Here is a 13,937-nt window from a genome sequence, read left to right as displayed (position 1 = left end):
CGAGTGTGTGAGTGTGCGTGTGTGTGAGTGCATGTGCATGTCTGTGTATGTGTGTACATGTGCGTGTGCATGTGCATGTGCGTGTGCATATGCGTGTGCATGTGCGTGTGTATGTGTGTGAGTGAGTGTATGTGTGAGTGTGTGTGAGTGTACGTGTGTGTATGTGTGTGAGTATGCATGTGAGTATGTATGTGTGTGTGTGTGAGTGTGAGTGCGTAAGTGTGTGTGCATGCATGTGAGTGTGTATGTGTGTGTGTGTTAGTGTGCGTGCGTAAGTGTGTGTGCATGCATGTGAGTGTGTGTGTGTGTGCGTGTGCGAGTGTGTGTGCGAGTGTGCGTGTGAGTGCGTGTGTGTGTGTATATGTGTGTGTGTGTGTGTGTGTGTGTGTGTGTGTATGTGTGCGAGTGTGTGTGTGCGTGTGTGTGTGTGTGTGTGCGTGTGTGTGTGTGTGTGTGTGTGTGCGTGTGTGCGTGTGTGTGTGTGTGTGTGTGTGCGCGTGTGTGCGTGTGTGCGTGTGTGCGTGTGTGTGTGTGTGTGTGTGTGTGTGTGTGTGTGTGTGTGTGTGTGTGTGTGTGTGTGTGTGTGTGTGTGTGAGTGCATGCATTTTGGGAGGGAATGAGACAAAGGGGTGCAGGCGGGGAAGAAGGAAATGAATGTTGCACAATTTATCTTCATTAAACAGACATAGGATTAGGACTGACTGCTGGTCGCTTCAAATTAGCACCGGAGGAAAGGTTGGCAGTGTTGCAGCAACTGAATATGTATGCCACTGAGTTCAGAAAAACATTTACTGCGTCTCTCTGATACATTACAGTATTATTAGTTAGACTTCTCTGCTGAGAAGAAAAGCTGCTTTCATTACTTCAATTAACGTCAAATTCTCCAACACCCAGGAAGGCTTGGAATAAATATTCAGCTCCGTTCCGTCCCAATTATGTACAATTCACATCCTTGCAAGCTGTTAATGTTAGGAATGTTACCTATTCCAGCACGCCAGCCCCATCTCTGAACCTCATGTCTTGAAGATGGCGGAGTTGGGGGATATGGGGGGAAGGCAGGAACGGGGTACTGATTGGGGATGATCAGCCATGGTTGGTCACATTGAATGGCGGTGCTGGTTCGAAGGGCCAAATGGCCTCCTCCTGCACCTATTGTCTATTGTCTCTTTCACTAAACATAGAAACTTAGAAAATAGGTGCTGTAGTAGGCCATTCGGCCCTTCGATACAGCACCGCCATCATGGCTGGTCATCCAAAATCAGTACCCCGTTCCTGCTTTTTCCCCAAATCCTTTGATTCCATTAGCCTTACGAATTATATCTAACTCTCTCTTGAAAACATCCAGTGAATTGGCTTCCACTGCCTTCTGTGGCAGAAATTTCCACAGATTCACAACTCTCTGGGTGAAAAGGTTTCTCCTCATCTCAGTCCTAAATGGCCCACCCCTTATCCTTAAACTGTGTGACCCCTGGTTCTGGACTCCCCCAACATCTGGAACATTTTTCCTGCATCTAATCTGTCCAATCCTTTAAGAATTTTATATGTTTCCACAAGATCTCCTCTCATCCTTCCAAATTCCAGTGAATACTAGCCCAGTCGACCCATTCTTTCATCATATGTCAGTCCTGCCATCCCAGGAATTAATACTATATAATAACAAGGAACTGTGGATGCTGGTTTATACCAAAGATAGACACAAAGTACTGGAGTAACCAAGCAGCATCTCGGGGGAAAAGGAATGGGTGACGTTTGTAGTCGAGACCCTTCTTCAGACTGGGGAAAGTGACACGAGAGATATAGATGGTGATGTAGAGAGGTTTAGAACAAATGAATGAAAGGATGATAAAGGAAACAGGCCATTGTTAGCCGTGTGAACCGTATCTCTTTCACTATGTAATAACGAGGAACTGCAGATGCTGGTTTATACCAAAGATAGACGCAAAGTGCTGGAGTAACTCAACGGGTGAGACAGTATGTGCAGGAAGGAACTGCTGTTGCCGGTTTACATTCAATATAAGACACAAATTGCTGGAGTAGCTCAGCGGGGCGTGCAGATTTTCTTTGGAGAAAATGAATAGGTGATGTTTCGGGTTGGGACCCGACCTCAACTACCTCATCTAGAAGGTCTGAAGAGGATTTAAGGGTCTTGACCCGAAACGTCAACTAACCATTTTTTTCAGATTGAAGGAGGGGTGGGAGATTGCAACCTTCACGTGGTCCACCCTGTTTCGACTAATGCAATCAACCCGACGTGTACAAACATATAGATCAAATAGAACAAGTTGACTTGCAACTTTAGGCTGTGCACGCCATACGCAAGAAGAAGAAGATTGAAGGAGGCCAGACCAACAGATACCGGAAAATTGGTGATGGACCCATACTTGACAAACAAATTATTTATGTTTCATGTTCGTACGTCTTTTGCTACATGTGGAAATGATCTGGATCACCCCGACGACACTGCCAATCTCTCCGAAGATAGACACAAAAAGCTGGAGTAACTCAGCGGGACAGGCAGCATCTCTGGAGAGAAGGAATGGGAGACGTTTTGTGTCGAGACCCTTCTTTCTCCTATCTTGGGTTTAAACTTTCCTACACTGTGAGTGGTTCGATTGTAATCATGTATTGTCTTTCCGCTGACTGGTTAGCACGCAACAAAAGCTTTTCACTGTACCTCGGTACACGTGGCAATAGACTAAACTGGAATGAATTGGACCGACTCCCAATTGCTCCTGAGAAGCTGATGGATGTCAAGGATGTTTCCACTGGTGGGAGAGTCTGGACAATAGACAATAGACAATAGGTGCAGGAGTAGGCCATACGGCCCTTCAAGCCAGCACCGCCATTCAATGTGATCATGGCTGATCATCCACAATCAGTACCCCGTTCCTGCCTTCTCCCCATATCCCCTAACTCCGCTATCTTCAAGAGCCCTATCTAGCTCTCTCTTGAAAGACCAGAGGTCACAGCCTCAGAATTAAAGGGCGCTCTTTTAGAAAGGAGTTGAGGAGCAACTTCTTTAGTCAGAGGGTAGTAAATCTGTGGAACTCATTGCTACAGAGGGCTGCGGAGGCCAAGTCAGTGGATATTTTTCAGGCAGAGATAGACAAATTCTTGATTAGAACGGGTGTCAAGGGTTATGGGGAGAAGAGTGGAAAATGGGATTAAGAGGCAGAGATCAGCCATGCTTGAACGGGGCGGAATAGACTCGACGGGCCGAATGACCTAATTCTACTCCTATAACTTGTGAACTTGGGACCCTGATTGCTATGGTGGTATTTTTACAGGTGGATGGGGAGATCCAGAATATTGACGTGATTTATATGCACATCAAAAGTGTGTAAGACTTGGGGCAATGTAGAGAGCGGAAGAACAGAGGGAATAGGAAGTAGGCCATTCATGCCCTCGAGCCTGCCCTAGCCTTCAACAGTATCCTGCCTGATCTTTTACCTCAGACAGCAATTCCCTGCCCTATCTCTCTTGAATCTTTAATGTCCAGAAATGTATTGATTCATGTTTAGAATGCTGGGCCCTCTGGAGTAATGAGTTCCAAAGCTCCACCAACCTCTGAATGAAGAGATTTTTCTTTATCTCAGTTCAAAATGACTTTAGATTTCAGAGAAGCAGGGCGGAAACGGGCCCTTCGGCCCACCGAGTCCGTGCCGACCAGCGATCACGCCGCACGCTAGCACTACCCTACACTGCACTGGGGAGGGGCAATTTTTTCAAATTCACCCAAGCCAATGAACCTACCAAAACCTGCAGGTGTTTGGAGTGTGGGAGGAAACCGCAGCACCCGGAGAAAACCCAACGTGGTCACGGGGAGAACGTACAAACTCCGTGCAGGCAGCACCCGTGGTCGGGATCGAACCTGGGTCTGTGGCGCTGTGAGGCAGCAACTCCACCCTGCCGCCGGCAAGATGTCCGGCCCTCCGTTCCCCGAGTGAGGCCACACACAAAACTGGAGGAAGGGCACAGCTTAGTAGCTTATAACCTAATGGTATGAACATTGAATTCAACAATTCTAGCTAACCTCCCACAACTCCCCCTCCCCTCCTCTCTTACGCCCCCCACCCACCAGCGCCACTGCGCCCACCCTAAACTCCCACCCATATCCCCTCCACACACCCCACACTTCCCCCCGCTCCTCCCTCCCTCTGGCTTTAGAATCCATACCTCCTCAAACCTGTCTCATGCCTTCTTTTCTTCTCTCTGGCCTTTGTTCCAACCATCTGCCTGTCAACCCCCCCCTCCCCCACCCCCCCAGCCCCCTCCCCCACCCCCCCCCCCCCTGCCCCCCCACCTCTGTCGACGTATTGCGTGCCGCGCTTAGCCCTGCCGCTACTGTTTTCCAGCATTCTTACTTGGGTTTCGTTAGTCGAGCTGAGTTGAGTTCATTGTCACGTGTACCGAGGTACAGTGAAAAGCTTTTGCTGCGCGCTGTCCAGTCAGCAGAAAGACTACACATGATGACAATAGTGGCATAATATTCGTACCAAACATCAAGTTAATACACGGTCCCTAGATACGGGACATATAAAATATTAAACTGATAAGAACAGATTTTACAAATGATCTTAGCCAAAAGGCAGAGATGCCACTTCCCTACAATCCGTGTGAAGAAGGGTCATGCCCCGAAACATCTCCTATATCTATCTCCCCACAGATGCTGCCTGACCCGCTGAGTTACTCCAGTACTTTGTGTCCTCCTGTCTGCACAGTTCAGTTTAGTTCATTGTCACATGGGCCGAGGTACAGTGAAAAGCTTTCGTTCCGTGCTAGCCAGTCAGCGGGAAGGTTATAAATGATTACCACCGATCCATTCACAGTATACCGATACATGATAAGGCAAATATGTTTAGTGCAAGGTAAAGCCAGCAAAGTTCGAGGTAGATCGTAGCTCAGGGCCGCTCTCTGTGTTTGTGGTAGGACGGTTCAGTTGCCTGATAACAACTGGGAAGAAACTGTCCCTGAATCTGGAGGTGTGCGTTTTCACACTTCTGTATCTTTTGCCCGATGGGAGAGGGGAGAAGAGGGAGTGGCCGGGGTGCGACTCGTCCTTGATGATGCTGCTGGCCTTGCCGAGGCAGCATGAGGTGTAGATGGAGACAACGGGAGGGAGGTTGGTTTGTGTGATGGTCTGGGCTGCGTCCACAAGTCTCTACAATTTCTTGTGGTCTTGGATGGAGCTGTTCCTAAACCAAGCTGTGATGCATCGTGATAGAAAGCTTTCTACGGCAATGCCTCCTTCTATAACATACTTATCATCTCATAAACCAGCCTTGTGAATCTTGGCTGTAATCTCACTGTAACAAACATATCCGTAAAGAGATAGGTGGTAAGCCATTTAGAACGGAGACGAGGAAACACTTTTTCACACAGAGAGAGTTGTGAGTCTGTGGAATTCTCTGCCCCAGAGGGCGGTGGAGGCCGGTTCGCTGGATACTTTCAAGAGAGTGCTAGATAGGGCTCTTAAAGATAGTGGAGTCAGGGGATATGGGGAGAAGGCAGGAACGCGGTACTGATTGGGGATGATCAGCCATGTTCACAGTGAATGGCGGTGCTTGCTCGAAGGGCCGAATGGCCTACTCCTGCACCTATTGTCTATTGAGATGAGATCTAAACTGTACACAATGGTGCACGGTTATTACCAAGACCCGAGGTAATTTAGTTTAGTTCAGTTTAGAGATACAGGGCGGAAACAGGCCCTTCGGCCCACCGAGTCCGCACCGACCAGCGATCCCCGCACACTAACACTGCCCTACACAAATTAGGGACAATTTACACATACAACACGCCAATCATCCTACAAACCTTTGGAATGTGGAGGAAAAACGAAGATCTCGGAGAAAACCCATGCAGGTCACGGGGAGAACATACAAACGCCGTACAGACAGCGCCCGTAGTCAGGATGGAACCCGGGTCTCTGGCGCTGTGAGGCAGCAACTCTACTGCTGCGCCACCATGCAGCAAGACATCTTACCTCTTGAGTTCAATTCTCTAGCAATGAAGCAGTGAAGAAAGCTAATGGCATGTTGGCCTTCATAACAAGAGGAGCTGAGTGTAGGAGCAAAGAGGTCATTCTGCAGTTGTACAGGGCCCTGGTGAAACTGCACCTGGAGTATTGTGTGCAGTTTTGGTCCTCAAATTTGAGGAATGACATTCTTGCTATTGAGGGAGTGCATCGTAGGTTCGCCAGGTTAATTCCCGGGATGGCGGGACTGTCATATGTTGATAGAATGGAGCGACTGGGCTTGTATACACTGGAATTTAGAAGGATGAGAGGGATCTTATAGAAACATATAAAATTCTTAAATATTGGACAGGCTAGATGCAGGAAAAATGTTGGGGTTGTCCAGAACCAGGGATCACAGTTTAAGAATAAGGGGTAGGCCATTCAGGACTGAGATGAGGAAAAACTTCTTCACCCAGAGAGTTGTGAATCTGTGGAATTCTCTGCCACAGAAGGCAGTGGAAGCCAATTTACTGGATGTTTTCAAGAGAGCGTTAGATTTAGCTCTTAGGGCAAAGGAATCAAGCGATATGGGGAAAAAGCAGGAACGGGGTACTGATTTTGGATGATCAGCCATGATCACATTGAATGGTGGTACTGGCTCGAAGGGTGAAAGGCCTACTCGTGCACCTATTTTTCTATGTGTGTGTGCTTCCATCCTACCACAACCAGAGAGCAGTCCTGAACTACTATGTTTCGGCCCGAAACGTTGCCTATTTCCATCGCTCCATAGATGCTGCTGCACCCGCTGAGTTTCTCCAGCTTTTTTGTGTAACCTTCGATTCTCCAGCATCTGCAGTTCCCTCTTAAACACTACTATCTACCTGTTTGGTGACCCTTGGACTATCCTTGATCGGACTTTGCTGGCTTTACCTTGCACTAAACATTATTCCCTTATCATGTATCTGTAATTGTAATCATGTATTGTCTTTCTGCTGACTGGACAGCATTCAACAAAAGCTTTTCACTGTTCCTCAGTACACGTGACAATAATAAACTAAACTCAACTAGTTTAGCTAAGTTTAGTTTAGTTCAGAGATACAGCACGTACAGTCCCTTCGGCCCACAGAGTCTGTGCTGACCAGCGATCACCCCGTACACTAGCACTATCCTACCCGCGGGACAAGTTACAATTTTTACCGAAGCCATTGACCTACAAACCTGTACGTCTTTGGAGTGCGGGAGGAAGCCGGAGCACCCGGAGAAAACCCCCACAAGATAAAGTCCAGTAAAGTCTGATTAAAGATAGTCCGAGGGTCACCAATGAGGTAGATGGCAGCTCAGGACCGCTCCCCAGCTGTTGATATAATGGTTCAGTTGCCTGATAACAGCTGGGAAGAATCTTCCGCGGCTAACGATAACTTTGGTGCAGCATTTTTTTCCATCGGAGTTTCAATGTTCGTGTGAACAATGTGCTAAGAATAATGACTAAAGGCCTTGAGCGGGCATCGTGTGGCCGCGCGGGCATCGTGTGGCCGTGCGGGGCCGGTCCCACTGAGAAGCGAGGAGGGGTATGGAGTTGTGCGCGATATCGTGCGGCTCTCCGAAATTTTTGTAGCGAATGAAATCTTCACGCGCCACCGGCCTGTCGCGTAACTGACGGCCAAAGTGGGACAGGCCCAAGACCCTGGCGCGATGCAACGTCTCACCTCCACCAGCAGAAGAAGCAGGCAAACGATCGCCGAACTCGGCCTGGGGCTCACGGCCGTTGCGGTCCGGATCTGCCCCCACTCCTACTCCCAGAGCGGGGCCAAGAAAATTGAAGATAGACACAAAATGCAGGAGTAACTCAGCGGGACCGGCAGCATCTCTGGAGAGAAGCAATGGGTGATATTTCGGGTCAAGACCCTTCTTTCAGACTGAAGAACGGTCTTGACCCGAAACGCCAGAGATGCTTCCGGTCCCGCTGAGTTATTCCTGCATTTTGTGTCTATCTTCAAATGACGTCACGCGCTCCAGAGGGCTCCAGAGGGCTCCAGTACGCATGAAGATGTGCGCGACCTTCGCGCCTTAACGGACCACAAGGTCGCGTAATTAGCTTGCCAAGGACACGTAAGTGGGACAGGGGCTTCACTGTTTAAAGTGTTTGTTCTTGCTTATCTCACGTCCCTATGTTAATGCGACTTTCCTATCTAACTCAATCCTCATGAGAAGAATAGTTCAGGTAGATGCGCAGAGTGGGAAGGAACTGCAGATGCTGGTTTAAACTGAAGATAGACACCAAAAAGCCGGAGTAACTCAGCGGGGCAGGCATCGTCTCTGGAGAGAAGGAATGTGGGGCGTTTCGGGTTGAGACGTCTGCTAAAAGGGTCTCGTCCCGAAACGTCACCCATTCCTTCTCTCCAGAGGTGCTGCCTGTCCCGCTGAGTTACCCCAGCTTTTTGTGTCTATATTAGGTAGATGCACAGAGTCTCTTGCCCAGAGTAGGTGAATCGAGGACCAGAGCACATAGGTTCAAGGAGAAGGGGGAAAGATTTAATAAGAATCTGAGAGGAAACTTTTTCAAACAAAGAGTGGTGGGTGCATGGAACGAGCTGCCAGAGGAGGTAGTTGAGGCAGGGACTATCCCAACTTTTAAGGAACAGTTAGACAGATACATGGATAAGACATGTTTGGAGGGATATGGACCAAACACAGGCAGGTGGGACTAGTGTAGGTGGGACATTGTTGGCCGGTGTTGGCAAGTTGGGCCGAAGGGCCTGTTTCCACACTGTATCGCTCTATAACTCTAGTCCAGGCGTCGGCAACCTGCGGCCCCTGGGCCGAATGCGGCCCGTAACCTGAAATCATCCGACCTGCAGGCGGATTTTTTTTCCCGTAATCAACCGGCTCGCCGATGGCCGAGCGCTGCCGAGCTCTGTCTGTACCGCGTCCAACGCAAAGCCGCCGGCACGGGCGCATACCTTCTGTGATCAGGTTTAAGAAAGAACTGCAGATGCTGGAAAAATCGAAATTAGACAAAAATGCTGGAGAAACTCAGTGGGTGAGACATGCAAGGATCGCACGAGGCTGCCTTCTGTGTACACGTGGTGTGATGCCTGCCATCCGGGGCAGGATGGGGGCGGGATCCATGTGTACACATGATAGATGCGTCCCGGCCCCTATGCAGAACAAGGTTGCCAACCCCTGCTCTAAAGTCCCACCTCATTACTTAATTGGCCTTGTTCAAAGTTGAATCTCCAGATTCAGATTTTAACCACATCGCTCTTAAATTTAATATGAAATTGTATATTTTGATGGATCTTCCCTGAAGAATTCTTAGTGATAAGGCTGCTAATTAATCGTGTCTCATTACCACGGCACTTGATCAGGAATATCTTGCCCCCTGGTTGATTTCTCAACAGATTGTACGGGGAAATTGGATTGCATGAACTTGTCCTCTAATCTATCCGTGTGAAATTGAAGATTAAAAGTTCCTTTATTCTGTTATATTATTTTTTTGCGTTTCTTTGATTTCCTGATTTGCCCAATGCGGTTATTACTATTGGAGAGTCTCAGGGCGGCACGGTGGCGCAGAAGTAGAGTCGCTGCCTCACAGCGCCAGAGACCCGGGTTCGATCCTGACAACGGGTGCTGTCTGCACGGAGTTTGTACGCTCTCCCCGTGACCGTATCCGGGTGCTCCGGTTCCCTCCCACATTCCAAAGGTGTACATGTTTGTAGGTTAGTTGGCTTCTGTGTGCCGGATGCAACAGTGGGATAACATCGAACTAGTGCAAATGGGTCAGCATGGACTCGGTGGGCCGAAGGGTCCGTTTCCCACATTGAATCACTCCACTAAACTAAACTAAATCGTAGCAGGACACAAAGTGCTGGAGGAAATATTGCTGTAAAGGCGGCACGGTGGCGCAGCGGTAGACCTACTGCCTGACAGCGCCGGAGACCCAGGTTCGATCCTGACCATGGGTGCTGTCTGTACGGAGTTTGCACGTTCTCCCCGTGACCTGCATGGGTTTCCTCCGAGATCTTCGGTTTCCTCCCACACTCCAAAGACGTAAGGGCTTGTGGGTTAATTAGCTTTGGCAGAATTGTAGATTGTCCCTAGTGTGTGTAAGATAGTGCTAATATACACCGGTCAACACCGACTCGGTGGGCCTGTTTCCGCGCTGAATGTCCAAAGTAAATGACTAAAGTAAATATGCTGCCTGTCCCACCGAGTTACTCCAGCACTTTGTATCCTTTTGTGTAAACCAGCATCTGCAGTTCAATAGACAAAACATAGCAACATAGAAACATTGGAAAATAGGTGCAGGAATAGGCCATTCGGCCCTTCGATCCAGCACCATCATGGCTGATCATCTAAAATCAGTATTTAAGAAGGAACTGCAGATGCTGGAGAATCGAAGGTTACACAAAAATGCTGGAGAAACTCAGTGGGTGCAGCAGCATCTATGGAGCGAAGGAAATAGGCAACGTTTCGGGCCGAAACCCTTCTTTCCTGCTTTTCCCCCATATCCCTTGATTCCTTTAGCTCTGCGAGCTCAATCTAACTTTCTCTTGAAAACATCCAGTGAATTCCACAGGTGCACAACTCTCTGGGTGAAGAGGTTTTACCTTACACTAAACTTTATTCACGTTATTCCCTCATCATGTATGTACACACTGTGAATGGCTCGATTGTAATCATGTATTGTCTTTCCGCTGACTGGTTAGCACGCAACAAAAGCTTTTCACTGTACCTCGGCACACGTGACAATAAACAAAACTGAACTCAAACCAGCATCTGCAGTTCCTTCCTACACATTAAAAGTGTAGACTAGAAACATAGAAACATAGAAAATAGGTGCAGGAGCAGGCCATTCGGCCCTTCGAGCCAGCACCGCCATTCAATATGATTATAGCTGATCATCCAGAATCAGTACCCTGTTCCTGCTTTCTCCCCATATCCCTTTAGCCCTAAGAGCCACATCCAACTCTCTCTTGAAACCATCGAGTGAATCGGCCTCCACTGCCTTCTGTGGCAGAGAATTCCGCAGATTCACAAGTCTCTGGGTGAAAAAGTTTCTCCTCATCTCAGTCCTAAATGGCCTATCGCTTATTCTTAAACTGTGACCCCCCCTGGTTCTGGACTCCCCCCCCCCTCCCCCCCCCAACAACGGGAACATTTTTCCTGCATCTAGCCTGTGAAATCCTTTAAAAATTGAATATGTTTCTATAAGATCCCCTCTCATCATTCTAAATTCCAGTGAATACAAGCCCAGTCGACCCATTCTTTCATCATATGTCAAGCAACATGCTGGAGGAACTCAGCGGGACAGGCAGCATCTCTGGTGAAAAAGGATGGGTCGAGATACTTCTTCAGACTATGAAGAATCTGAAGAGTCTGGCGAAGGATCCTGACCCAAAACGTCATCCATAATTTTTCTCCTGAGATGCTGCCTGTCCCGCTGAGTTACTCCAGCACTTTGTGTCTATCTTTGGTATAAACCAGCACCTGCAGTTCCGGGTGTGTACAAAGCTCCATAGATTGAATACAACGGTCACTGCATCAGTAGAATCAAATAGACCACTGTCATCCTTAAGGGGCTGTCCCACTGTACGAGCTAATTCACGAGTTCGAATCAGGTTTCCCCTGATTCGAACTCGGAGAATTACGGTAATAGCCGCTCGTAGGTACTTGGGGCTCTCGTGTTGAAAAATCTTCACGAGTCTTCCCGAGCTTACCGCGTTTCCCGAGTACCTGTCGTTAGCGTTACGAGCCGCTAAGAGACGTCCCGTGCTCCGACGTACCCGCAACGTACATTCTACGTGCTTACCACAAACTTGATTTTTTTTTTAACTCAGGAGAGCTCTTGAATTAGCTCGTACAGTGGGACAGTCCCGTTAAGAAAAGCTTGTGGAGGAAGGAACTGCAGATGCTGGTTTACACCGAAGATACACACAAAACTCCACGGGACAGACAGCATCTCTGGAGAGAAGGAATGGGTGACGTTTCGGGTCCAGACCCTTCTTCAGACGGTCAGGGGAGAGGGAGCCTAGAGATATGGAGAGGCAGGATGTGAAAACAACAAATCAAAGTAGACGCTGGTCAAGGAAATGTAGGAAAGTTCAATGTTAGCCGAGGGGAAGGCAACGAGGATGCATGCGATTAGCAAAACTAATCAGGACAGTGAAAGCTAGGAAGGGGAGGGACAGAGAGAGAGGGGGAAAGCAAGGGTTACTTGAAGTTAGAGGTTCAATATTCATGCGGCTGGGGTGTAAGCTGCCCAAGTGAAATATGACATGCTGTTCCTCCAATTTGTATTGGGTCTCACTCCGACATTGGAGGAGGCCCAGAACAGAGAGGCAGACAGACATAGCGTTGCCAACTGTCCCGTATTAGCTGGGACATCCCGTATATTGGGCTATAAATTGGTTTGTCCCGTATGGGACCGCCCTTGTCCCGTATTTGACCGCTACTACTCGGGTCGAGGGGACTGTCGGGTCTGAGCGCCGTGTCCGGCCCCGCCTCACCCGGCCCGACGTAGTGCAGCCCATGGAGTGCAGCAGCAGCAGCAGCGCCTCGCCCGTGGCCCCGTCGGTCGGCAGCCCGGCCAGCTGTCCGACCTTCGGACCTTCGCTTACCGCCGACACCACCACCCCTCCTTCTCATGGCCGATCATCGGTTCACGAGTTGGATGGGGTGCTGGACTTGTTGAGCGGGCCCGGGCCAAAACTCCTCAGCTGGCCCGATGGCTGGCCTTTGTGTGCAGGCCAGCACCCGGGCCAACCCATCATTCACCCAACCATGGCCGAGTCGGTCAACGAATTGTCGTCGGGAATCTGCCCCGTATTTTGACCTTTTGTCCCTTATTTGGGAGTGAGAAAGTTGGCAACACTAGGCAGACACAAAAAGCTCATTGGGACAGGCGGCATCTCTGGAGAGAAGGAACGGGTGACGTTTCGGGCCGAGACCCTTCTTCAGACTTCCCTTCAGTAAGGTCAGTGTGGGTGTGGGAGGGGGAGTTACAAAGTGTTTCGCAACTGAGGAGATTGCGAAGTCCTTATTTATCTTATTTACAATTTTGTGAAAGGGCTGTCACGATGTTTGAACAATGCTACGCGATCTCCAGAGTATCGCCAGTAATGAAGGACATCGTCACCTGCAGCACGTATGTGAAATCCAGTCTTCGTGACGACTGTGGGAAGTGCTCAAGTGCCTCTGGTGCCAAGCTGTCTCAGGGAATAATTCCCTCTGTAGTAAGTGCTTCAGCGTGCAGTGCTAAAAAAAACATCACCAGCGCTGCAGTTGACCCAGCAAGGGACAATCTCGAAGAATTGCCTGAGCTGATGGAAACCTCAGGAGCGATTAGCAACACGACTCCTTGTGTGAAGAATAAATTAAACTGGAGAGAATGCATTGAGCATCTGAACTGGAAGGAGGGTGTGCTGGATTAAACTGCATAGTCATAGAGTGATACAGTGTGGAAACAGGCCCTTCGACTCAACTTGCCCAACATGTCCCAGCTACACGTCCCATCTGCCCACGTTTGGTTCATATTCCTCAATAGACATTAGACAATAGAAAATAGGTGCAGGATTAGGCCATTCGGCCCTTCGAGCCAGCACTGCCATTCAATATGACCATGGCTGATCATCCACGATCAGTACCCCGTTTCTGCCTTCTCCCCATATCCCCTGACTCCGCTATCTTCAAGAGTCCTATCTAGCTCTCTCTTGAAAGTATCCAGAGAACCGGCCTCCACTGCCCTCTGAGGCAGAGAATTCCACAGACTCACCACTCTCTGTGAGAAAAAGTGTTTCCTCATCTCCGTTCTAAATGGCACTGCTTATTCTTAAACTGTGGCCCCTGGTTCTGGACTCCCCCAACATCGGGAACATCCAAATCTGTTCTATCCATGTACCTGTCTAACTGTTTCGTAAACATTGTCATAGTCCCTGCCTCAACTACCTCCTCTGGCAGCGTGTTCCATACCTCCGCCACC

The 13,937-nt window shown here is 49.0% G+C and overlaps 1 protein-coding gene and 1 non-coding gene across 2 annotated transcripts in view; both read right to left on the bottom strand.

The window, feature by feature from the left end:
• Positions 1 to 13,937, bottom strand: part of si:dkey-22o22.2 (neural-cadherin) — a 354,455-nt gene that overhangs the window by 259,113 nt on the left and 81,405 nt on the right.
• On the bottom strand, positions 4,419 to 4,601 carry LOC129696812 (U2 spliceosomal RNA). The gene has a single exon (XR_008723409.1). It is a non-coding gene; the product is annotated as a U2 spliceosomal RNA (small nuclear RNA).

The sequence above is a fragment of the Leucoraja erinacea genome, chromosome 4, assembly GCF_028641065.1.
Source record: "Leucoraja erinacea ecotype New England chromosome 4, Leri_hhj_1, whole genome shotgun sequence".
NCBI lineage: Eukaryota > Metazoa > Chordata > Chondrichthyes > Rajiformes > Rajidae > Leucoraja > Leucoraja erinaceus.
Note: the sequence above shows the minus strand (reverse complement) of the source record. Positions and strands in the feature narration are given on the sequence as shown.